This window comes from Pinus tabuliformis, chromosome 7 (genome assembly GCF_031772625.1).
Source record: "Pinus tabuliformis cultivar Carrire ecotype Pingquan chromosome 7, CPIR1, whole genome shotgun sequence".
Taxonomy (NCBI): domain Eukaryota; kingdom Viridiplantae; phylum Streptophyta; class Pinopsida; order Pinales; family Pinaceae; genus Pinus; species Pinus tabuliformis.
The window spans coordinates 1,309,208,078-1,309,233,837 of record NC_142293.1 but is presented as its reverse complement, the minus strand read 5'-3'; positions in this window follow the sequence as shown (position 1 = coordinate 1,309,233,837).

Here is a 25,760-nt window from a genome sequence, read left to right as displayed (position 1 = left end):
AACGAAACTGCTTCATTAATCTTTGAAGATGGAGTCCAAATCACCAGTCCATTACATTCGAAAAGTGTATGTGCTTGAGCACCTTATGAAAAATCAAATTGAACCAAAGTGGAACCACTCTCTCTACAAAAAAATCTCAGAACTTGCAAAAGGAGAATTCGGGCCTCTAGAATGCAGAAATTGGGAACCTCGTTTAAGTGTTTCTTCCCTCTATTTATAAGGAGAGGGGGAGCTTTGAACAACAATTACAAAATATCTCAGCCGAGCTCTAGCTGTCTAATCGACTAGCTGTCTCAGCGTGTGAAGGTTCTGCTGCCCAAAATGATTACAATCGGATTTGATTCCGTTCTTGAAAATGAAAAAATTACAGAATAATAGACATAAAGAAAATTGAATGATGGTTGAGGAAAATATATCCCTGCCATTCCTATGATCGCCTCCGATTAGGCCACGTCTTTTCCATGATGTTCCTCTTTAGTTGTTTGTTCGGTTCACTTGTCGCTTTCGCCGTAACTGCTTGAATTCCCCACTCTCTAGAGCTAGGATCGATCAACTGTCGGTTTCTTGCCACAATGAAAAAATAGAGATTGTCTTGGCATTATTTCATTGCGTGACTGCGTGGAGCTCCACGCTGAGAAATTAATTCACAAGTGACCTGCACACTACTTCCTGAGTCCCATACTTCCATTTACTCACTGAAGATGTGGGTCAGAGCACAGAGATGGCCTATATCACCTCAAGGCAGACCCAACACTCTTTCTTCCGGATCATGTTCCTTTCTGCCTGGACCCAACGATATTTGACAGTCACCATTACTCTTGAGACCAACTACTCTATCCCCGCATTCAATCTTGCAGCTATCGACCCATATGCCTTTAACTCTATGCACTGTGCTTACCAAAGAAATTCCATACCACAATTTTCATAGTGGTGCAGTATTCTAATCTTCCAATTGTCGACCTCCGATATGACGAGTTGCGTCTGCTTAGCCCTTCCGACATTTCCCACCATAAGACTAAGGGCTGTGACCTACCACTTAACCTTGCGTTTCTAGAGCGTTTTTGTTCCTGCTAGGGGGCTATTTTTCCTTTGTTAAGTGCTTAGCGCCCTTGGTTCTTTGAGTCTTTGTGACTGTGGTGCCAACCCAATATCGGCGCTGCCTTATCGAAACTTTTTCAAGTATCAAGTGTTGCAAAAGTGCTGACATCCTTAACCTCCGATACGTCGACCTCTGATATGACGTCATCGTTCCGCGTGGAACCTCATGAGTGGTGACACTTGTCACCCATATTTGTCCCCCTAGGCCCCCTCAAAACGCTAAAACTTCCTGCCATGTGTCCTTCCATACCGCCACGTCATGTTGACGTCGGATGTCGCTGTAGCTTATCAGAACCAATCATATGCCACCGCGTGTCCTGCTAGAGAAGAGAGGAAAGGGCCCACCCACCTTTGGTTTTGCGATTAAATCCTTTATTAATCTTTTATCAACGTTCGTGATGGTTTTTCACACTATTGGCGCTTCACCCATATCGCAAGTTTTTAAAAGGTTCTCATGTTCATAATTTCCGATTCTTCGATCGCTGATATGCCTGCCTGCGATGTTGCGATGCGCTGATATCTCTGGAACTCTGATATGTGATCGCCAATATCTCTGGACCTCTGATATGTGATGCGCCGATATGCCTGATGCTTCAATGTTGACATTGCCAATATTCTGGACCTCTGATATGTGATCATCGATATTCTTTCCTTCTTGAGGCTTTAATCCTTGAAACTTCAGCAGACCATATCTTTTGATCCAAGAGTCCATTTTTGGACTTCCACATGTCGTTGGAAAGCTTGTTCAGAGCACTTTCTACTAGAGAGGGTCCGATGTAGGCGTTGAGTCCTTCTGTGGCTTGGAAGATGACTGCAAGCTTCTCTGCTATTTTGCATTCTTTTGACATCATTTGGCACCATTCGAACAATTTTGTAGTAAGTGATAACATTGGTTCTAATTAAGGACAGTGCCTTGCTAGTAAGGTGCTAAGAACCTGCAGACTAGTAACCTTCACCATTGGGCATGGAGTCAAAAATATAATAAACCTGTAAAACTAGAAAACCTCCTTGGAACTTTATCTGCTGGGAGTCCTTTCCTTATAAAATTGAAATGTAGAATACAAACTCTAAAAACTAGAAATTAAAGACTCACAAAGTGAGCTTATTTATAAACAACTCCTGCTTATGCATAAGGCTCAATTCACCCAAGTGAGGTCAACCTTCCAATGATACCATCGCAACATCTGAGTACTATACCTTATGCCATTGTTCTCTTGAAAGTCAACAACTAAAATAGGCATGCACCACTGCACCCAAACTGATATTTGATTCTAGACTCTTTTAATCTCCTCCATGAACCTTCTAATTGGGCTTGGAATTGATATATACTATTGCGGGCCAAAGAAAGATGTTTACAATAATATTCAAATAGTGGAGTTGCCAAGGTGAGAGATATTCAACACACATTTCCCTTGCTTACTCGATAAAGTGAATGTAAAAAATGTTGTACCTAGGGAAAAATATTCTGATTCGTTCCCTGACAACGATGCTAGAAAGATGTTGTAGCTTTTTCTATCTCTTGTCACACAAGTGCTTCAGAAGATATAGAAGCCTCCTAGAGAAAACCTCTGGGTTGATAGGAGACCAGTGCCTAGGGCATCCGAGAGGAGTGCTTTTGAAGATTATCTAAAGGCTTTTTGCTACACTCCATATGTCACGTAATTGGTTCAATATCACTTCGCCAAGGTAAACTCAAGCAAACACATAGATCAAAATACAAACTGGTAGATATGGATAATCTCAATGATAAATGCATTGGTTCTGGTGGCCGACACACATCAATACACAATTTAACATTGTTATTGTAGTATAGAAGAACAAAAGGAAGGAAAGGAGGGAAATCGATGCAAAGGGTTCGACATAACACAAAATCCTAAGCAACAATCTCAAGCAGAAATAGGGAAGAGTAAGGAAGTGAAAAATTAGAAAAAAGTGGAGTGCGAATTAAGGTCTCAATCTCTATGCCCCATGAATACATTTGTCACCAATTAACATAAGTAGATATGTGCTTACATACAGGTATTGTAGGCTATCCAATAACACAAGTGAATCCGTGATCACACAATTACTGCAGGCTATCAAATAACACAAGTAAATATGTGTTTACATAGATACTTCTCACTACTTAGCATCATACATACAACTATGAGAGAGTGAAACCGACCGCTTCATTACACAATTTCAGAAGAGGAAAGACATACATGAAATGATATACAAAGGAAAAAACATACTGCAGATTGCTTTGATTGGAATCAACAAAACTACTTCATTAATCTTTGAAGATGGAGTCCAAATCATCAATCCATTACATTTAACAATTGTGTGTGCATGAGCACCTTATGAATAAGCAAATTGAACCAAAGTGGAACCACCCTCTCTGCAAACAAAGGTCAAAACATGAAAATGTATAATTCGGGCCTCTAGAATGCAAAAATTGGGAACCTCATTTAAGTGTTTCTTCCCTCTATTTATAAGGAGAGGGGGAGCTTTGAAAAATAGTTACAAAATATCTCAGCTGAGCTCCAACTGTCTAACCAACTAGTTGTCTTGGCGTGTGAAGGTTCTGTTGCCCAAAATGATTACAATCGGATTTGAATCTGTTCTTGAAAATGCAATAACTACAAAATAATAGACATAAAGAAAAGTGAATGATGGTTGAGGAAAATATTTTCCTACCATTCCTGTGATGGCCTCCAATCAGGCCACACCTTTTCCATGATGTTCCTCTTTAGTTGTTCGACCAATTAGCTTGTCACTTTTGCCTTAACTGCTTGAATGCCCCACACTCTGGAGTTAGGAGTGATCAACTGTTGGTTGCTTGCTACAGTGCAAAACAAAGATTGACCTGGCAGTCTTTCATTGCCTGACTGCGTGGAGCTCCATGCTAAGAAATTAATTCTCAGGTGACCTACACATTGCTTCCTGAGTCCCATACCTCCATTTACTCACTGAAGACGTGCGTCAGAGCACAAAGATGGCTTGTATCACCTCAAGGCAGACCCAACACTCTTTCTTGCGGATCGTGGTCCTTACTGCCTTGACCCAACGATCTTTGACAGTCGCCATTACTCCTGAGACCAACTCCTTTGTTCCTACATTCAATCTTGCAGCTATCGACCCATACACCTTTAACTCTCTATACCGTGCTTATCGGAGAAATTCCATATCACAATTTTCACAGTGGTGTAGTATTCTAATCTTCCAATTGCCGACCTCTGATATGACGAGCTCCTTCTGCTTAGCCCTTCCCACATTTCTCAATATAGGATTGAGAGCTGTGACTTGCCACTTAGCCTTGAGTTGCTAGAGCATTTTTGTTCCTGCCGGGGGGCTATTTTTCCTTTGTTAAGTGCTTAGCGCCCTTGGTTCTTTGAGTCTTTGCAACCGTGGTGCCAACCCAATATCGGAGCCCCCTTATTGGAACTTTTTCAAGTATCAAGTGTTACAAAGTGTCGACATCCTCAACCTCCAATACACTGACCTCCGATATGACATCATCGCTCCACATGGAACCTCATGAGTGGTGACACGTCACCCAAATTTGTCCCCTTAGGCCCCCTCAAAATGCCAAAACTGCCTACCACGAGTGCTTTCTTACCGCCACGTCATGTTGACATCAGATGCAATTGTTGCTTATCAGGAGCAATCATATGCCACCACGTTTCTTGCTAGAGGAGAGAGAAAAGGGCTCGCCCACCTTTGGTTTTGTGATGAAATCCTTTGTTAATCCTTTATTGGCATTCTCGACGATTTTTAACACTATCGGGGCTTCACCCATATCGCAAGTTTTTAAAAGGTTCTCATGTTCAAAATTTCTGATTCTCCGATGGCCAATATGCCTGACTACGATGTTGCGATGCGTCGATATCTTTGGAACTCCGATATGCAATTGCCAATATCTCTAGACCTCCAATATGCGATGCGTCAATATGCTTGATGATCCGATGTTGCAATCACTGATATTCTGGACCTTCGATATTCGATCGCCGATATTCTTTCCTTCCTGAGGCTTTAATCCTTGAAACTTCATCAAAACATATCTTTTGATCTAGGAGTCCATGTTTGGACTTCCACATGTCGTTGGAAATTTTGTTCATAGAACTTTATATTAGAGAGGGTTTGATGTAGCCATTGAGTTCTTGTGCAGCTTGGAAGATGACTGCAAGATTCTCTGCTATTTGCATTCTTTTGACATCATTTGGAACCATTTGAACAATTTTGCAGTAAGTCATAACATTGGCTCCAATTGGGGACAGTGCCTTGCTAGTAAGGTGTTGAGAACCTGCAGACTAGTAGCCTTAACAATGTAAACTTTGAAATGAGAACTGATATGATTACCCGTTTCGTAGAGGTAGCAAAAAAGTGACCCGATTTTGAAAAGTGGTGATGCAGAATACACATATTTTTTTTTAGCATAGTTTTTGACACTTTTAAATTTTTTTATGTACATTAGTTTTTAGAATGTTAGTGATTTGCATGCTGATTTTAAAAAGTGTTGATTCTGCATCAGGCCCTTTTTTTAAAAGACCTATTTTTTGACTTTAAATTTTCTAATGTATTAAATGTGAATAATTATTTTCTAAATTTAACAATTTTTGAAGTGGTCTTCTTCTTCATATTTTCTTGTTTTTTTTTTTTTGTAGTGAGGTTTTTATTTTTTTGCATAGTTAAAGAAGAAGGTCGATATTTTAAAGTTTCGATATTCTACATATTTATATATCGTTAATTAATTTTTCAATGCACATCAAATAATTGTCTCTAAAAACAATAATTTTTAACAATTGACATAAAAATAACCATTTTTAACATAAATATAACTAAAAAATTACACATTTTGATAATTTTTTGCTAGAAATGACATGTCAAAATCACAATTTTTATAGGAAAAATTTAACAAAAAATGGTTAAATAATAGTTTTTTTTATGAATTTCATGTCAAAAAATAATAATAATCACTGTTTTTTTCAAAAAATAATGATTCACATAAAATTAAAACAAAAATCACATAATACAAATATTGAACACATAACAACATTAATTGAATGTTTATTCTTCTCATAAAATGTCAAAGTCAAAAACATTACAAGTATAACTAATTAATAGTTACAAAAAATGAGCTTGATTTCCAAGCATAACTTAAATTTAATCAACAATATCACGTAATCCAAACTCTTCATCCTCTAGAGTTTCATCATTGTCTTCTTCCACAATATTTTTTGCTTCATTTTGCTCGTTTTCCTCTTCTAATGGATCTATGATGTCTGCGAATCTCCCAATGTATGCCTTTCCAATCATTCCATGTAATGGTGGTTGAGGTTCCTTTGCCTTTTTTGCCACACATGTTTCACTAAAATCCCCTTTCTTCAACTTAATTTCTTGCATTGCATCTGAAAGAAATTGAAGAGCATTAATTCTTTGCTGAATAAATTTGTACTGTACTAGATCTTTTTTAATGGTAATGCAATTTATTCCTTTTTGTAGGAAACATGCTAGTGTTGTACTTAATTATCAAGCATAAAAGAAATAATGACATAAATTAGTATAATGACATATTATTTAAGAAACAAGATATTGATATAATAAAACTTACATGAGCCAGAAAATAAATCAAGAACCCAATCTCCTTCATTTGAACATATGACTATAAGATAGTTAATCAATGACTGTGGTTTTTGATAAATGTTAACTATCTGTCATTTTGATTCTTTGTCTTCATATGTTAGTTTTTTCACAACAACATCATAAACCAGTACTTGGCTATGACACTTTCTATCTACCTGATTAAAAAATATAGACATATAACTATCATATTTTGCCCAACCATCAATATGGATGAACTCACAATCATTTATAAATGGTTGATCTTCACGGTTAAGAAGATTTGACTTTTGCCTATAACATGAAATAGTAAAAGTTTAATTAATTTGTACATAAATGAATTTTTTAACATTAATCAAACATACATTTTCAACGTCTTACCATGTAAACTTCATCATTGAGTTTGTTTTCCCCTTGAAGCTTGACAATAACATTGCCAATTGTGTGAATGAAATGTCACAAATATCCATAACGGTAATGATGTGACTTCTACAAATCCCGCAACCACTTTACTAAGAGCTTGACAAATATAAGGGTCATTATCATAGTCAATGTTTGGGATATTGAAACCATGGAGAATATCTGCAATAACTAGGGAATAATCCCTTTTAGGTATGAGTTTAGTAATGTCTTCACAGTCGCATTGTATTATTTGATATTGAATAGTGTCAAGCCCATTCCAAATGAAATGAGTAAGAGTTGGATCAAGTTCAACATTCTTAAGATGTTGCTTCTTCAGTCTTTCGATCTTAATTTTTTCAATAAAGGTTCTAAAACTATTTGGTGCTCCATTTGCATCCTTCCTCATCTTTAATAAAATAAACAAATATATGTATAAGTTATAAAATAAAAATAGTATACAGATGAATAAAAATGAATGTATAAATCAACATACCTTTTTAAATGCAAGATAAAAATCTTTTAGTGTTGATGTAGAACTTGAATCTGGATAGTTGCGTACAACATCATCCCAACTATCTTCATTCAACAATTTAACCATTTGTTCTTGTATTTTCATGTAAACTTTGTGACTGAATAGATAAAGTAAAAAAAGTTAATATAATGATATGTATAACGAATACTAGCAAGAATAATATGTTATATTTAAAAGAAAATTATAATCTAGAAATAAGTAAAAATAATTCAACAAACTTACTTTTGAAATTCTTCAGACATTTCCTCCAATGATAATTCCCCTGACCTCACATGACATAATATTGCTTTGAAAAGTTTTTCATCCTTCACTCCTTGCATTGCTCTCCAAGGTGTGATAGTCATATCTTCTGGAAGCTGCTTCATTTTAGGACCTGATTTACTATTGCTACATATCAATGGTTTAGACCTTTTGACCTTCTGGTTTTTAATGCCAATGTTCTCCCACATGCTTAAGATCTCATTATTCAATTCCCATATCTCTCCAGTTCTAAATTCCAACTGGAAAATGTTATCAATACCTCTGAATATATGAGTATTTACTATGCCACCTTTTGATATGATTTTCTTCTCAATTTGATAACCTATTTCCATACAACATTCCTTTCGGAAATCTACAATAACATTTATCTTATCCCCACCACATTTTTCTTCGAAAGTCATAGACATCCTATATTCATTATCTGAATTATGATCCCATGCCAATAACTTTGCTTCTGTATCTGATAAACCAACATAAATGATACATTTCATTGTTTCAAAACGTGGGTTATTGGGATATTCCTCCATCAATTTCCTTTGAGCTTCTATAGAATGGTTCCCCCCAAGCACATAATAATTGTATTCAAAACATTTTGACTTATCAAATTCTTCTTTGTTGGGAACTTGAACTGGATCAACAAGAAGCACATAATTAACCACATGAGCATATGGATTGTACCTCATCAATGTCTTCAAGTTGTGAACATGCAGGTGGTGTGGCTTTCTGATTTGATATTTACAATGTCATTCACTTGCTTTATAGATTTGTCTCACATTAAGCTGAAATGTATGACCACCCTCAATTAAGTTTCTCTTTTTAAAGTTTTTTCGAATGGCATTTTGTTTTGTTTTAATAATGCCATCCTCTAAATCAGCTCCTGTTGTGATGACTTCCCTGCTTTCTTTTGAAGTTTCACTAAGATTTTCACTGTTGGTAATGACTACTTGGGAATGTTCAACTTTACTTTTCTTCCTCCTAACATTCTCATCATTAACTAGAACAAAGAAATTCTTGAGCATTGTAACTTTTGGTCTTTTATGGCTCTTCTCCTTTCTAACATCAGTTCCATTGTCATCCTCAGTAATGAAAACATATTCTTCAATGTCAGTTTCAACTTCCTCATCTTCAAAAGTAACCTATCTACCTTTGCTAGATTTATCCACTAGAGAATTTTTTTTTTTGATCCCTTGGCTGTAGTTTTGTAGTATCATGAATTACTACCTTTTATTTGTTTTCCATATCTTCTTCTGACCCTGAGTAGAAACTACTGACAACATTCATAATATCTTTCACTATGAAATAAATGCCTCCCAACATAATTAAAAGAATTTCAACAAAATTCTATCAAACAAAATATCATATGTCAATAAAAACTAAGTTATAAAAGTATAATGAGACAGTTACAATAACGCAAAACACAAATATAAATAACAATACTTACGATATCTTGTGCAATCTCATTTACGATTTTTTTAGACAACTTTGTAGATACCTATCTCATGTCATACAATGAATATGATAACTGATATTTAATCCTGTCATGTGACTTGGGCGGTTTTGTAAGTATATAAACAACTTCAATGTCAGTATCAAACACATGTCTATGACCTTTTCCAGCACCTCATAAATTCCACTATCGTTAGGGATATCAACATATAGATATATCTGCACATCTTCACCTTCTCTTTCTTTCACATACCATACATTTTCTGGAAGTTTCACTTCTTTTGATTTCTTCCAGTATGAAATCGTCTTCTTATCGTTTGAGGCACTTGATAGATTTGTAGCTATCAGCTCAGGTTTGGTTCGTTCAACAGTGCTTTTTGAGGATCCACCTTTAATTTTAGCAGTCTTTGGTCCATAAAGATTCACATAAATCTTCTTTGATGCCATTTTCCTGCAAAAATACACACACACACACACACATATATAAATAAATAAATTACAAAAAAATAATAGCTTAAATTAACAAACAAAATGATAAATGATAAATAATTTTGTAAAACATAACCATTTAGAAAAAAAATAAATTAAAAAAATGCAGCCCCCTGCCACCCCACCCCGGCGGCCCCAACCGTGTAGCCCCGTCTTGCCCCACCTCGATGGCCCAACAGCCCGCCGGGGTGGCAGGACGATTCCGAGCTCTGCCCCCTCCCCCATGGGCCCGTTGGGCCGCCGACGAGCACAATTGGGCCCACTATGCCCACTACGGACGTAGTGGGTAAATATGTCTCATCTAAATTTTTAATTTCTAAAAAAAATTAAATTTCATTAAACCTATTGAATTTTAAAACTTGCACACAACAAAAGGGAAACTAACCTTTCAAATGCGATAATATTCCATTGAATATGTTGTTGATAGCAATGTAGCTGCTCCACAAATTCGCTCCAAGTCTTTTAACGAACCTCGAAAAACCTTGATGTGATGTGAGGAATAGTGATAATGAAATTTATGTTATAGCAGAAATTACAGAATTGTTTTACCGCACGGTTAATGTGGGACTAATTTGTTTTTATAAAAACTTTAACATGTAAATTTTGTTATGGCGATATAGGGAACTATGATAAAACAAACATTACATAATTGTTTTACCACACGGTGAATGTGAGATTAATTTGTTTTTATAAAGACTTTAACATATAATTCTTGTTATGACGATATACTAAATTTTTTTTTTTTTTTTTGTAAGCTAGGGAGAGACCTTCTTTTTCTATTATCGCAAATTGAAATCACTACATGCTTGTGGTGATCTCAACCCGCCCCAAGGGGAAACCGGGTTTCTTGACCACCTTAAGTTTTTGATAGCTAGCCAAAAATAAAAGGTTCTCATTCTGTCTTTCCATGCTTTATACACATCACCCTTATGGCTATTAAAACTGTTTTTTGTCTGCATACTAGAATAACAAAAAGTCCTACAGATAACTAACTATAACTAGAGAGAGATTTTATAGAAACCTCTAATTATCATGCTTTCTCTACTGGTTCGTTGTGCCTGCCTGTTGCTCCTTCTCCTTCTTGATTCCCGATCCACTCGCTTGTAACTGCTGCTGAATTTCATCCATCTTCTTATCCTGCATGAACAAGGTGATTTGGATGTTCCTTAGCTCCTTTTTCAGATTTGGAATCCCTTGGGATAATTCTGCCATTTCCATGGCTACTTGTTCCATAGCCTTGGCAAGCAGTCTCTTCATAACCCAATAGACGTGAAGAGATTGTTTGTATAGTGTCATGCGACCGCGCGTATTGCCCGGATCCGGGAGAAGATACTCCCAGTCCTCTAATTCCGACTCCGACTGAGCCTGAATTGCCTCCTCTTCCAGCTGCTCGATAATCCTCCTGATTTTTGGATTGGTATTTTCGCAATAAGCCCTTTCAGCGAACTGCACTTTCCTGCCTATAGATTTCCTCCCCCTCCTGACATTCCCTGTTACGCTGTCCTCTCCGATTCCTGTCGTTCCTCCTCTGCCTCTTCTTCCTCGCCCGCTTCTCTCTCCAGCTCCTCCTCTTCTCCTATATCCTCCCCTGCCTCGCCTTCTTCTCCTTCCTGCCGGACTTCCGCATTCCTCTCCTTCCTCCTGTTCCTGGTAGCCCCCTGCGTCATCTTTTCCTCTTTTCATAACCTTGGCCCTTCCTGACCTTCCCGTCCTGCCGAAACTCTCACTCCTTGGTACTCCTTTCTCTCTATCAGAGTCGAACATCTCGACGTCGTCCTCTGAGTCATCATGGATTGAGAGAATTTCCTTCTCTGTAGCTACCTCCATTATTCCTTTGCCTTTTTCTTCTCGGTCCCCTCGGCCTTGGTTTCCTCCCTCTGTCTTACTTCTCGTCCATCTTCTTGAGGTCATTCTGCTCCCCTCAGCCATATTCTCCTTGCACTCTGACTTCCTCCTCTGAATTTCTACTCTCTCTTCCAGATTCCTAATCGTCCTCCTTCTTCGTGCTGTGTTCGTCATCGCTTTGCCAACTTTTCTCGTTCTTCTGCATGCACCTTTCCTGTTCCTTCGTTTTTGCCACCTCTTCTCACTTATACCTCCCCTCCTCCTTCGCCTCTTGTGGTTTGCCTCCCTTTTCATCTTTCTGCCCATTTCCTCCGTGCTATCATGTCTCTGTCTAATCCCTGACACCCTGACATATCTACCCTCCTCCATCGGTACTCTACCATCTCCTCGCCTTGAGATGATATCCTTTGCCACGATCCACTTGTCTTCGCTCATCATGACCTGATCACCGCCTGCTCGGTCCTGCATGCTAACCTGCCGAGCATTTATTATCCTGTGCGCTGCCGTTCTCATCCCGATCGGGAGGACAATATACTAAATTATTATAAAGCGAACATTATGAAATTGTTTTACCACACGGTGAATGTGGGATTGATTTGTTTTAAAAGATATAATAAAAATTAAAAAAAATTCAATTGTCTAGTAAATATTATATAGTTTAAGTAAAAAATTAATTAGGTAAAAGATTTAGTTTACAATTTTAATTTAAAGATTTAGTTTAGAAGATTTATTTCATAAGAAAAATTTAATTAAAATTTTTCAATAAATTGTAGAAGAAAATTATGGAGGAAAATACATGAAATGAAATTTTTGGAGGGAAAAATTTCGGCGAAATTTTTTGGAGGGAAACTTTGGAGGGAAATTTTCATTCTTTAAGCTATATATTATCATTAGGAGAGAGTGCATTTGTATCATTCAACCTCTTTTGTTTGAAAGGCATGGATTCTTCTGATAGTGAAGTTTCGCTTTGTGAAGCATCAACATCTTCGTCGCATAACAACTCTATTCATATTGATGAATATAACGGAAATTCTTCCACTATGAATAGAGAGTCAAATCTTCCACTTAGTCATAATCCTAAGGACTATGAGAGAAACACTGATGAAAGACAAGATGAATAATTTCAAATAAATAAAGAGTCATGGTTTCCATTTAGTCCTAATCCTATGGACTATGAGGACAGCAGTGATGAAGAGCATGATGAAGATTTTCAAATAAATAAAGGGTCACAGTTTCAATAAGTTCTAATCCTATGGATTATGGGAGCAGCAGTGATGAAGAACATGATGAAAAATTTCAAATGAATAGAGTGTCACGGTGTACGCTTAGTCCTAATCCTACGGACTATGAGAGCAGCAGTGATGAAGAGCATGATGAGGAATTTCAAATGAATAGAGTGTCACAATGTCCATTTAGTCCTAATCCTATGGACTATGAGAGCAACAGTGATGAAGAACATGATGAATAATTTCAAATGAATAGATTGTCACGGTGTCCACTTAGTCCTAATCCTATGGACTATGAGAGCAGCAGTGATGAAGATGAATCATTTCAAATGAATAGAGTGTCACGGTGTCCACTTAGTCCTAATCCTATGGGCTATGAGAGAAACAATGATGAAGAATATGATGAATATTTTCAAATAAATAAAGAGTCGTGGTTTCCACTTAGTCCTAATCCCATGGACTATGAGAGCAGTAGTGATGAAGGTCAGGATGAAGAATTTCCAATAAATCGAGAGTCAAATTTTCCACCTAGTCCTAATACTAAGGACTATGAGATCAGTAGTGATGAAAGACATGATGAAACACTTAGTCCTAATCCTAAGGAATATGAGAGCAGTAGTGATGAAGGACATGATGAAGTACTTAGTCCTAATCCTAAGGACTATGAGAGAAACAATGCCGAACAGTAGGATGAATAATTTTCAGTAAGTAAAGAGTCACATTTTTGACGTAGTCCTAATCCTATGAACTATGAGAGCAACACTGACAATGCACATGATGAAGAATATCCAATAAACATCGAGTCAAATTTTCCATTTAGTCCTAATTATAAGGACTATGAGAGCAGCACTGAAGAAGGGCAAGATGAAGAATATCCTCCAAGTTAGTATTTCAAAAGCACAGATGATCATACTGAGGATAACATTACTCACAATGATGATGAAAATGCTTATACAAATGATGATCCAATGATGGAGTTGTTGCCAGGAAATATTATATCGAGGAGTAGGAGCAGAACTTTTCGTATCAATCCAAGATGTTCTAGTTATACAAGGGGTAGAACAGAATATCTGACGAGAAGAAGTTCTATCAGTGCTCTCATTTCAAGTGAATGTTGTCAAAAAGATTGCTTGAAACATATGGATTTCAAGTTTGCATTAGAGAAAAGGAAGAGATATTTGTCAATGAATAAAAGCATGCAAAATTAATATTTAGTGGGGTGAATGTAATCTACATTATCAAGTTATGATTATCATATTGGGTCTTTATTTATCTGTAGAAAGGATTTCCAAATGTTTCATTCAATGGGTAATTTTCGTCTGTCAATAATCCAAGAAAATTTGGAAAATGATCCCACATTTTATTCAGAAGTATGTCATAAACGACAATTTGGGCCATTATCAAATACTGCAATCTCATGGATGAAAGATTTCTTTTCAAAGCATGGAGAGTGTATGCCAAATAGAGAGACAATACATATTCCAGATAATTTCTCAAGATGAGAAATCTACAACTTATACAAAGAATATGCAGAAGGTGTTGAGGGACATGGTCAATTTATTACATATCAATACTTTGTGAAGATATGGAAGAAAGAATTGGACAATGTCTGTATTCCTAAGAAGAGAAGGATGGGGATTTGTAGTACATGTGCTTCTCTTAAATAAAAAAGGGATAAATGTGAAGGGTTAGAAAGAGGTAAGCATTCATAACTTTAACTTTTAAAATTGTATAGTGATCAACTATGAAAACGTATTTCTTAATGACTTTCTTTTATGTTGTGTAGATTCCATTGTCAAATCACTTCAAGAGCATCACAGACAACAAACAAGTGAAAGGAAAAAGTTGTACAAGCATAGAAAAAAGTGTTATGATAATCCAAATAAATATTTGGGTTTGATAATTGATGGTATGAACCAGAAGAAAACACTTCTACTACATTTTGTTCACACAACCAAAAATTTACAAGAGGAAAATTTTATTTAGTATCACTTGGTTGGTTATATGGTATTCAATGGGAAAATATTGCCAAGGGTATACTTCACAGCTACAAATATTCATAATGATGCAAATTTGACAATAACCATAATTCATGATGTTCTTTCTCATTGGTCTGGTAATCTTCCTGAAGTTTTCTATCTACAATTGGACAACACTTGTCGTGAAAACAAAAATTAGATTGTTTTTGGATATCTAAACATGCTTGTTGAATTGAGAATTTTTTAGAACGTAAAGGTTGATTTCCTTATTTTTGGGCACACTCATGACCATATTGATCAGATGTTTAGTCGTTTTTCAGTCACATTGAGGAGGAAGGAAGTTGGGAGCTTGCCATCATTAATTCAATGTATTAAGAAATCATACATGTCAGAGCCTACTTTTGATGTGTTGGAAGAAACTGTTGACATGCGATGGTTTATTCTGGGATTGCATGGTGAGGAGAAATGAATTGAACAACTTAATGACATTAGCTTCCAACATCAATTTTGTATCAAAAAAATTGATGGGAAAACACTAATATGGGGCAAGAAGTATTCAACTACTGCATAATGGACACTATCATCAGGTTTGGCATTTTTGAAGTTCATTCCAGATCATCCAATATTTGCATCAAATATATTATTATTACAATTAGTTGCTGAAGTTCATAATACACGCAGACAGAATAGAGATATAAATTATTCTGATTGCCTAGAATAAATTAAAAGATGCATTAGATATACATATGAGTACTTTGATATTGCTGATTCAGTTTCAAGAACAACAAATGAAGATATATCTTTGAAAAATTCATTTATTTGGCCACAAAATGTGTCAAATGAACATGAGGAAAGAAATGTTGTTGAACATCAACAATCTCAAGGTATTATTAATTCTTCATAGGCTGAGGAAAGAGAAATGTATATTGGTTCCAGAATATCTCATGCACAACGTGAAGCCATGGAAGACCTTTATAGGGGTTCAATATAGGATATTAAGGAGGGTTGCATGATCGCAGGGCTAGCAGATGGAGATCCCAATGGCTATCCATTATCGGTTGCTAAGGTTATAAAGGTCATTACAGAAAATGAAGATGTTGTAGGTGTTGAAGTACATTGGCATGCCACAAATACACACCCTTTCAATGGTGTGTATAAACCAGAGATGGTAGTTGATAAAAAAATTGGCGGAAAGAGAAAAAGAAAGGGTACAAATAAAAATCGTCGCCGCATAGACCTCTTAAAATTGGAGGATGTTGACATAATTGTTTATGACTTCAATTTAACAAAGAAAGGAACTCTTCGCTCGAAGACGACATAGATTCTAAGGAGGTTGTCACTAGAAGGAACAACGTTGAGATGGGAGTCTGCTAAAACTAGTTGTAGATCCAGAAGAATTTTGAAACCTGAAATGGTGGGCATGCATGTGGACTCAGATGGGGCACTAGTTGATGAAAGAGAAGAATATGGAACATCTTCATCTACATCCAGTCATTCATTTGAAGATGTGAATTCTGATGGTGTGCAAGAAAATATGAGTGATTTTGAATAATTGTCTAATACAATTTATATAACTGATGTTGGCATCATATCTTGAAATAAAAATTTTGATTTCCATATGGTGTTAAATGAAATTATGAGTAATTTTTATGTTTGTTGGATTATATGTTTTAATTATGATGATTTTTATTGTTTAGAATATCTACAATGCATCAATAACTTAGAGATATAATGTATGTTTCATTAAATCTACAAGTAATGACATTTTGATTAATTTAGTCATGTAATTTGTTCACAATGTCATGGGTTTTTAATTTTATTGTTGAAAAATTTCCAAATTTTTTGAATCTTTAATGTTATGGTTGAAAACAATTAGAATTTTAGCGATCTTTAGTGTCATGTTATTATATGTTTAACAACGTCATGAAAATTGATAGAATTTTAATGTGTTTCAGATCCCATTATTTTATCTTTATTGTCATTACTAAAAAATGTTGAAATTATACCTGGGAAAGAAAAATGTTATTCTACCAAAAACATTAGTGTGTTTTTTCCACAAAAACAATTGATTTTTGCACAAAAAAATTCGATTTTACTGCCATTTTTAAAAAATGTTGAAAATTGACCCTAAAAAAACCATCTTTCCAGTATACTCATTTTTCGTTTTTAGCATTGTTTTTCATGTTTTTTTGGGGTTTTTTGGCCAGATTTCTCATTTTGAGTTTATAGTTCCCGTTTCAAAGTTTACATTGTTCCTTCACCATTGGGCATGGAGTCAAAATTATAATGAACCTGTAAAACTAGAAAACCTCCATGGGACTATATTTGCTGGGAGTCATTTCCTCATAATACTGAAATGCAGAACTACAAGCTCTAAAAAATAGAAATTAAACACTCACAAAGTAAGCTTATTTATATACAACTCCTGCTTATGCATATGACTCAATTCACCCAAGTGAGGTCAACCTTCCAATGATACCTGCCCAACATCTAAGTACTATACCTTATGCCATTGTTCTCGTAAAAGTCGACAACTAAAACAGGAAGGCACCACTACCCCCAAACTGATATTTGATGCTCAACTCTTTTAATCTCATCCATGAACCTTCTAGTTGGGCTTGGAATTGATATATACTGTTGCGGGTCAAAGAAACATGCTTACAATAAGATTCAAATAGTGGAGTCACCAAGGTGAGAGATCTTCAACACACACTTCCCTTGCTCACCCAACAGAGGGAATGTAAAAATTGTCATACCCAGGGAAAAATATTCTAATTCATTCCCCAGCAACGACGCTAGAAAGATGTTGTAGATTTTTCTATCTCCTATCACACAAGTGATTCAGAATATATAGAAGCCTCTCAGAGACAACCTCTGGGTTGATAGGAGACCAGTGCCTAGGGCATTGAAGAGGAGTGATTTTGAAGATTAACTAAAGGCTTTCTACTACACTCCATATGTCATGTAATTGGTTCAATAGTCCTTTGCCAAGGAAAACTCAAGAAAACACATAGATTAAAATACACACTAGTATATATGGCTAATCTCAAAGAGAAATGCATTGGTTCTGATGGTCGACACACAACAATACATAATTTAACATTTTTATTGTAGTATAGATGAACATGTGGAAGGAAAGGAGGGAAATCGATGTAGAGGGATGAACATAACACAAAATCTTAAGGAAAAATATCCAGCAGAAATATGGAAGAGCGAGGAGGTGAAAATGCAGAAAAAGTGGAGTGCGAATTAAGGTCTCAAGTTCTATGCCTCATGAATACATTTGTCATCAATTAGCATCAGTAAATCTATGCTTACATACAAGTACTATAGGCTATCAAATAACACAAGTAAATTCGTGATTACACAGATCCTGTAGGCTATCAAATAGCACAAGTAAATCTGTGTTTACACAAGTACTTCTCACTACTTAGCAACATACTTACAACCATGAGAGAGTGAAACTGTAAGCTTCATTACATAATTTCAGAAGAGGAAAGACATACATGAAATGATATACAAAGGGGAAAATATACTGCACATTTCTTTGATTGGAATCAACGAAACTGCTTCATTAATCTTTGAAGATGGAGTCCAAATCACGAGTCCATTACATTTAACAATTGTATGTGCCCGAGCAGCTTATGAACAAGTGAATTGAACCAAAGTGGAACCACTCTCTCTGCAAACAACGCTCATAAATTGCAAAATAAAAATATGGGCCTCTAGAATGCAGAAATTGGGAACCCTGTTTAATTGTTTCTTCCCTCTATTTATAAGGAGAGGGGGAGATTTGAACAAAAAATACAAAATATATCAGTCGAGCTCCAACTATCTAATCAACTATACATCTCGGCGTGTGAAGGTTCTGTTGCCAAAAATAATTACAATCAGATTTGAATTCGTTCTTGAAAATGCAAAAATTACAAAATAATAGACATAAAGAAAATTGAATTATGGTTGAGGAAAATATCTCCCTGCCATTCCTGTGATGGCCTCCGATTAGGCCATGTCTTTGCAATGATGTTACTCTTTAGTTGTTCAGCTGGTTCACCTGTCGCTTTCGCCTTAATTTCTTGAATTCCCCACTCTCTAGAGCTGGGAGCAGTGAACTGTCGGTTGCTTGGCATAGTGCGAAAATAGAGATTGACTTGACAGTCTTTCATTGACTAATCGCGTGGAGCTCCATGTTGAGAAATTAATTCTCAGGGGACTTGCACACTGCTTCCTAAGTCCCATACCTCCATTTACTCTTTGAAGACGTGCATCAGAGCACATATATGGCTTGTATCACCTCAAGGCAGACCCAACACTCTTTCCTGTGCATCGTGGCCCTTGTTGCCTTGACCCAACAATCTTTGATGGTCACCATTACTATTGAGACAAACTCCTCTATTCCCGCATTCAATTTGCAGCTGTCGACCCATATACCTTTAAATCTCTGTACCATGCTTATTGGAGAAATTCCATATCAATATTTTCATAGTGGTGAAGTATTCTAATCTTTCGATTGTCGACCTTTAATATGATGAGCTCCTTCCGCTTAACCCTTCCCACATTTCTCACTATAGGATCGAGATCCATGACCTCCCTCTTAGCCTTGAGTTTCTAGAGCATTTTTGTTCCTGCTCGGGGGCTATTTTTCCTTTGTTAAGTGTTAGTGCCCTTGGTTCTTTGAGTCTCTGCGATCGTGGTGCCAGCCCAATATCGGAGCCCCCTTATCGGAACTTTTCCAAGTATCAAGTGATACAAAGGCCTGACATCCTCAACCTTCGATATGCCGACCTTCGATATGATTTCATTTCTCCATGTGGCACCTCATGAGTGGTGACATGTTTCACCCATATTTTTCCCCTTAGGCCACCTCAAAACGCCAAAATTGCCTGCCACGTGCCCTTCCATACTACCACGTCATGTTGACGTCAAATGCCACTGTAGCTTATCAGGATCAATCATATGCCACCACGTGTCTTTGCTAGAGGAGAGAGAAAAGGCCCCCCCCCACCTTTGGTTTTGTGATGAAATCCTTTGTTAATCCTTTATCAGTGTTCCTGACGGTTTTTAACATTGTCGACGCTTCACCCATATCGCAGTTTTTTAAAAGGCTCTCATGTTCAGAAGTTCCGATTCTCCGATCGTTGAAATGCCTGACTAAGATGTTGCGATGCACCGATATCTCTGGACCTTCGATATGCGATGAAATTATATGCATGATGCTCTGATGTTGCGATCGCTGATATTTTGGACCTCCGATATGCGATCGTCGATATTCTTTCCTTCCTTAGGCTTTAATCCTTGAAACTTCAGTAGACCATATCTTTTGATCCATGAGTCCATGATTGGACTTCCATATGTCATTGGAAAGCTCGTTCAGAGAAGTTTCTACTAGAGAAGTTCCAATAGAGGCATTCAATCCTTATGTAGTTTGGAAGATGACTGCAAGATTCTTTGCGATTTTGCATTCTTTTTACATCATTTGGCACCATTCAAACAATTTTGCAATAAGTGATAACACCTTATGTGTTGGATTCATTGGATTCACTTGGACAAAATGAGCAACATTAGTGAGTTTATTTACCACCACCATGATGGAATCATGTTGCCTCTGTTATCACCCCAAGAAACTATCCTAGGTTGTATATCAGAGATGCTCGGGAACATTACAAACTCAATAAAATTGTTGGAAAATGGTGGATGAATGAAGGAAATGATGCATATTCAAGCCAGATAACCACTTCTACTATGCTTAACCCCAGACATGGGTGAACACCCCTAGACTACAAGGCTTTAGACCACCAATTACTCACAGTTTGAGTATTTAAGTGGAAATGGAGAATACTGATCATACCAGCAGATGCACAGGACCCTGTGATGGCCATCTGCAACCAGTAAAGAGGTCTGCAAATCTATTTCCTAATGCACAGACAGGATGACAGCTCTCTGGCATTAAAACAACAGAAACTTGCATACATATTCAATAATACTAACTAGATTCTAACACAGAGGTGGGATGACAACCCCTCTAATGCTAAACATCAAGAGTACATGAAAAAATGCATAACAGGCACAGCCTGGAACAAAGAAGAAGTGGAAAGTAAGCAATTGACAACAAAAGAAGCTTGTATTAGCTGAAAATTATGACCAGACGCTGCAGGTATCACAGTAGTTACAGTCTCCAGAAGTTGAACCTTACATCAAAAATAACATTCATCAACCATCAACCCCATTACATTCTGTCTTCTGGATATATATATAGGTTGATTACAAAAACAATCTGCTATGCTATACGAGGAAGGATCATAATGAACCAACAACCACATTAATTCTTTAGAATGAGCCTTCTGCTATGATTTTCTGCCTTTAATGAACAAATTGACCTTTCTCTGGTGCTCTGCAGTCCTCCTCTGAGCAGGTGGCATATAATATGGAACATGCTCCATCACTGATAAATGCTTGAACTGCTTGAGGGTGTCCTTTTTGTCCTTCGGCCATTCTGTCTTTTAAATGCGGTTGTTGAGGATTTATTATGCTGGGAGCTGAAACACTGGCCGCCTTCTTCCTTTGGAAACATAGAATAGGTTAAAGGCGTGGATGGAATGGCGGAGGCATGACTATAACGGGGACAATTACTGGCCGTTGGATCCAGCAGATGGACGGCAGAGGATGAATTTCAGGGGCTATCGGGAGAAGCGGGCGGAGTGCATTGCGAGCCATCAGATCGCGGGCGGGCAGATCCGACGGTGATCGCAAGCGGAAGGTGCGCGAGAGATAACGCGCAGGAGGAGGGTACGGTGGCGGTAAGCGGTTTCCCCGCACCGCTTATCGGAGGCGGGCGATATTCGTACGCGACCGCACGATCGAATAAAACAGCGACACGTGGTAGATGTGATGGGCGTGAAACCGCCGCGATCGCGCGTTAACAAGCGGGCAGGTTGTGCGAGCGGGGCTTGCGACTACCGTCCGATCGCACGACGGACGGTCGGATGGTGAGGAAAGTGTGCGGGGTTTAATCGTGCGGGTGGAAAACACGGAGACCGTTAGATCAGGGCGATCAACGGAGGAGATTAGAGAACGACGAAAGGCCCAGGAAGGGCGAAGGGTTATGAAAGCACCGAGTCACATGGTTTGGTCATACAGTGGGTAAAGTTTAGCACTCGGAGCTCAGCGGTAACATGGGATTTAATAGAGTTTCAAAGGTAAAACGGAGGTGAAATAAAGAGTTTAAATGTGGAAGAGAGAGGTTTCAGGAGAAAAATAAAGATGGCGGGGCTGGGAGAGCATGAGGAAAATTGAAGAAGGAAGAAGGAGAAGACTACTCCAAGCTTTCTTTAAGCACCAACAACACAGACAGACCTGAATTTGACCTTCACATGCTGAAGCTTGTAGCAGAGCTAACACTGGCTCCTTCTGGGGATGAGATCCTCCCTGTGAGGTCTCAAGAACTGCAGACCAATGCCTTCATACAAAATCAGCTTAAAAAACATTGCCTAGTATTCCATTGGGCATGGAGTCAAATTAAGCCTACACCTAAATCCTGTAAAAGAACACGATTACAATCATTAAGGCTTGAGAGCCTTAAACATCATAAATATTCAAAAACTGGCCAACTGATGGGCCATCAAAATTGTTTCTCCTGCTCTCGGCCCCTTCATCATAGAGCTGCAAAACAGGATTGATTTGATCATCTACCTCAAACAGTTTAGGAAATTTGAGCTTAATAGGTAGATATGGATCAACTTTCATCTCCCTTCTGTGTGCTCTCCTCCTTGGATGTTCTTCATGGGAGCCCTTGTACACCTGCTGAATAATCATGGCTGTTGTGTACTTGTCTGTGTCATCTGTGGCCTGCACAACCAATATGAATGATGAACCATTGTATTCTTGTGCAGGGGACACAAAGACATTATCTTCTCCTTCATTTTTCTTAAAACAGTCCACATCCAAGTAGGAGTTCCAAGACTGTGCATCCTCTTCCTCTGTCATTAAGCAAGCTGCCCTTTCAAGCTGTGTAGAGGCCACCTGAGCAGGATTCAGAAAATCAAAACTGAGGTGATTAGTCTCAGCCTTGAGAGTAGAGCTATTTCTTGCCTCAGTGTTTAAGGGGGAACTTTGAGGGATTTTCATTTGAGCAGACAGAGAAACATGAGATGATGGGGAGATTTCCTCTCCCTTATTCATCATTGTGCTAGGAATAATAACAGGCTGGATCATTTGCAGATCTGCATAATTATGGGAAGATGGGCTGGCTTCAAGCTCAGATTCTTCGAGGATGAAGGGATCTGCTGCTACTTGCTTCTGCTGATCAACTTGTTGTTCTACAGCTACAACAAACTGGTAAACAGTGCCTCTGGATAATGCTTCTTCGTAGGCAGCTCTGGTTAAGAAAGGGGCACTGCCCTTGTCTTCCAAACCATGGACCTCATCCTCATCTTCATACTGCTATTCTTCCATGACTATATTCTGTAAAAGGGTCTTGACCCATCTATCTTCATTTGTAACTTTATTTCTTTGCAAAATCTACAAATGCTCATTTGCTCCTTTATATGGATATGGAGTTGGAAAATAAAAGGAACAATGAGCTCCAGCTTCCTAAGAATACTGTTCAGCTTTTAACTTGGAAACTTCAGAGGCTAACACCTCAATCATCCTGGTCATTTTATCTATCTCAGAATTTGAGGATGATGAGGATTCACCTCCCTGACTTCTCCTTTCAGCATCACCTTCGAGTCTGTCTGCAGCAATGATGTTTGCTTCTACCTCAAAGGCTGCATTTTTCATATCAGCCAAAGAAGCACATCTTCTTTCTCTTAATAGCAGGCAAAACTGGGAATCGAAGGCATTAGCATAAGTAAGCATGGCAGAAGCAGGGGTGGGTCTTACTTCAGCTGGCATTCTGCTGTACATATGATTGAATCTGATGTTGAAATCAGACAGCAGCTCACCATCTTCTCTCTGCAAGTTCCCAAATTCAGTATGATAATAGAGCAGATCTTTATTATCCCCCCAGTGCTTTAGGAACACACCATCTAAAGCCTCAATGTCTGCAATAGACCTAGGGGGTAATTCTCTGAACCATTTTCTAGCCTCCCCGTCTAGGCTTTGGACAAAAACCCTCATCCAAACATCCTCTTCATTGATATCTAGGTTATCAGCATAGCTATAAAAGGCCTCTAAATGGTCTTCAACTGTTACTCCTTCTGTACCAGTAAACTTTGGCATAAACTCTTGATAATCTCCTGCAGGCATGGCATTTAAACGAATAGGCAAGACCAAGGGTCCATATCTAGTAGTAACGATTCTTTCTATCTTTGTAAGGGCTTGCTGACTAGCCATGACTAGGGTATATGAAAGGATACTAGTGGACTGAGTGATATGAATCAATGAAAAGAATGACAAAGACAGAGGAATATGATGGACATCATGGATGCTTCTTTTAATTGAGGTCCTAAAGGGAAATGAATGACTAAGGAGCTTAATGAATCTCTGAAGGTGACTTTCACTAACATAGATACATGGGACTTTTAAGGCTTACCTGATCCTGGTGCTCCTTTCAATGAGACTTTCTTCTGCTTAACGGTCTTCTCAGGATCAGGCACTGGTTTAGCTGATGGTTTCTAAGGATTTCTCCGAGCATGCCTCACCAACTGCGCCAGAACTGCAATGTGGAGTCGCCAAAAGTTGGTCTTCCTCCAGTGGAGTTGCCAGATAGATGATTACAACCAGATTATGTGCCCAAACCTTGTCTATCATCAAAGCTTGGAACTGTGTCGTTCTCCCAGGGAAGCTGAACTTCAATTTCCTCTCCCCGGCAACGGCGCCAATTAATGTTATCACCCCAAGAAACTCTCCTAGGTTGTATATCAGAGATGCTCGGGAACATTACAAACTCAACAAAAATGTTGGAAAATGGTGGATGAATGAAGGAAATGATGCATATTCAAGCCAGATAACCACTTCTACTATGCTTAACCCCAGACATGGGTGAACACCCCCAGACTACAAGGCTTTAGACCACCAATTACTCATAGTTTGAGGATTTAAGTGGAAATGGAGAATACTAATCACACCAGCAGATGTATAGGACCCTGTGATGGCCAGCTGCAACCAGTAAAGAGGTCTGCAAATCTATTTCCTAATGCATAGACATGATGACAACTCTCTAGCATTAAAACAACAAAAACCTGCATACATATTCAATAATACTAACTAGATTCTAACACAGAGGTGGGATGACAACCCCTCTAATGCTAAACATCAAGAGTACATGAAAAAATGCATAACAGGCACAGCCTGGAACAAAGAAGAAGTGGAAAGTAAGCAATTGATAGCAAAAGAAGCTTGTATTAGCTGAAAATGAAGACCAGACACTGCAGGTATCACAGTAGTTACAGTCTCCAGAAGTTTAACCTTACATCAAAAATAACATTCATCAACCATCAACCCCATTACATTCTGTCTTCTAGATATATATAGAGGTTGATTACAAAAACACTCTTCTATGCTATATGAGGAAGGATCATAATGAACCAACAACCACATTAATTCTTTGGAATGAGCCTTCTGCTATGATCTGCTACCTTTAATGAACAAATCGACCTTTCTCTGGTGCTCTGCAGTCCTCCTCTGAGCAGGTGGTGTATAATATGGAACATGCTCCATCACTGATAAATGCTTGAACTGCTCGAGGGTGTCCTTTTTGTCCTTCGGCCATTCTGTCTTTTAAATGCAGTTGCTGAGGATTTATTATGCTGGGAGCTGAAACACTGGCCGCCTTCTTCCTTTGGAAACATAGAACAGGTTAAAGGCATGGACGGAATGGCGGAGGCATGACTATAACGGGGACAATTACTGGCCGTCGGATCCAGCAGATGGACGGCAGAGGAT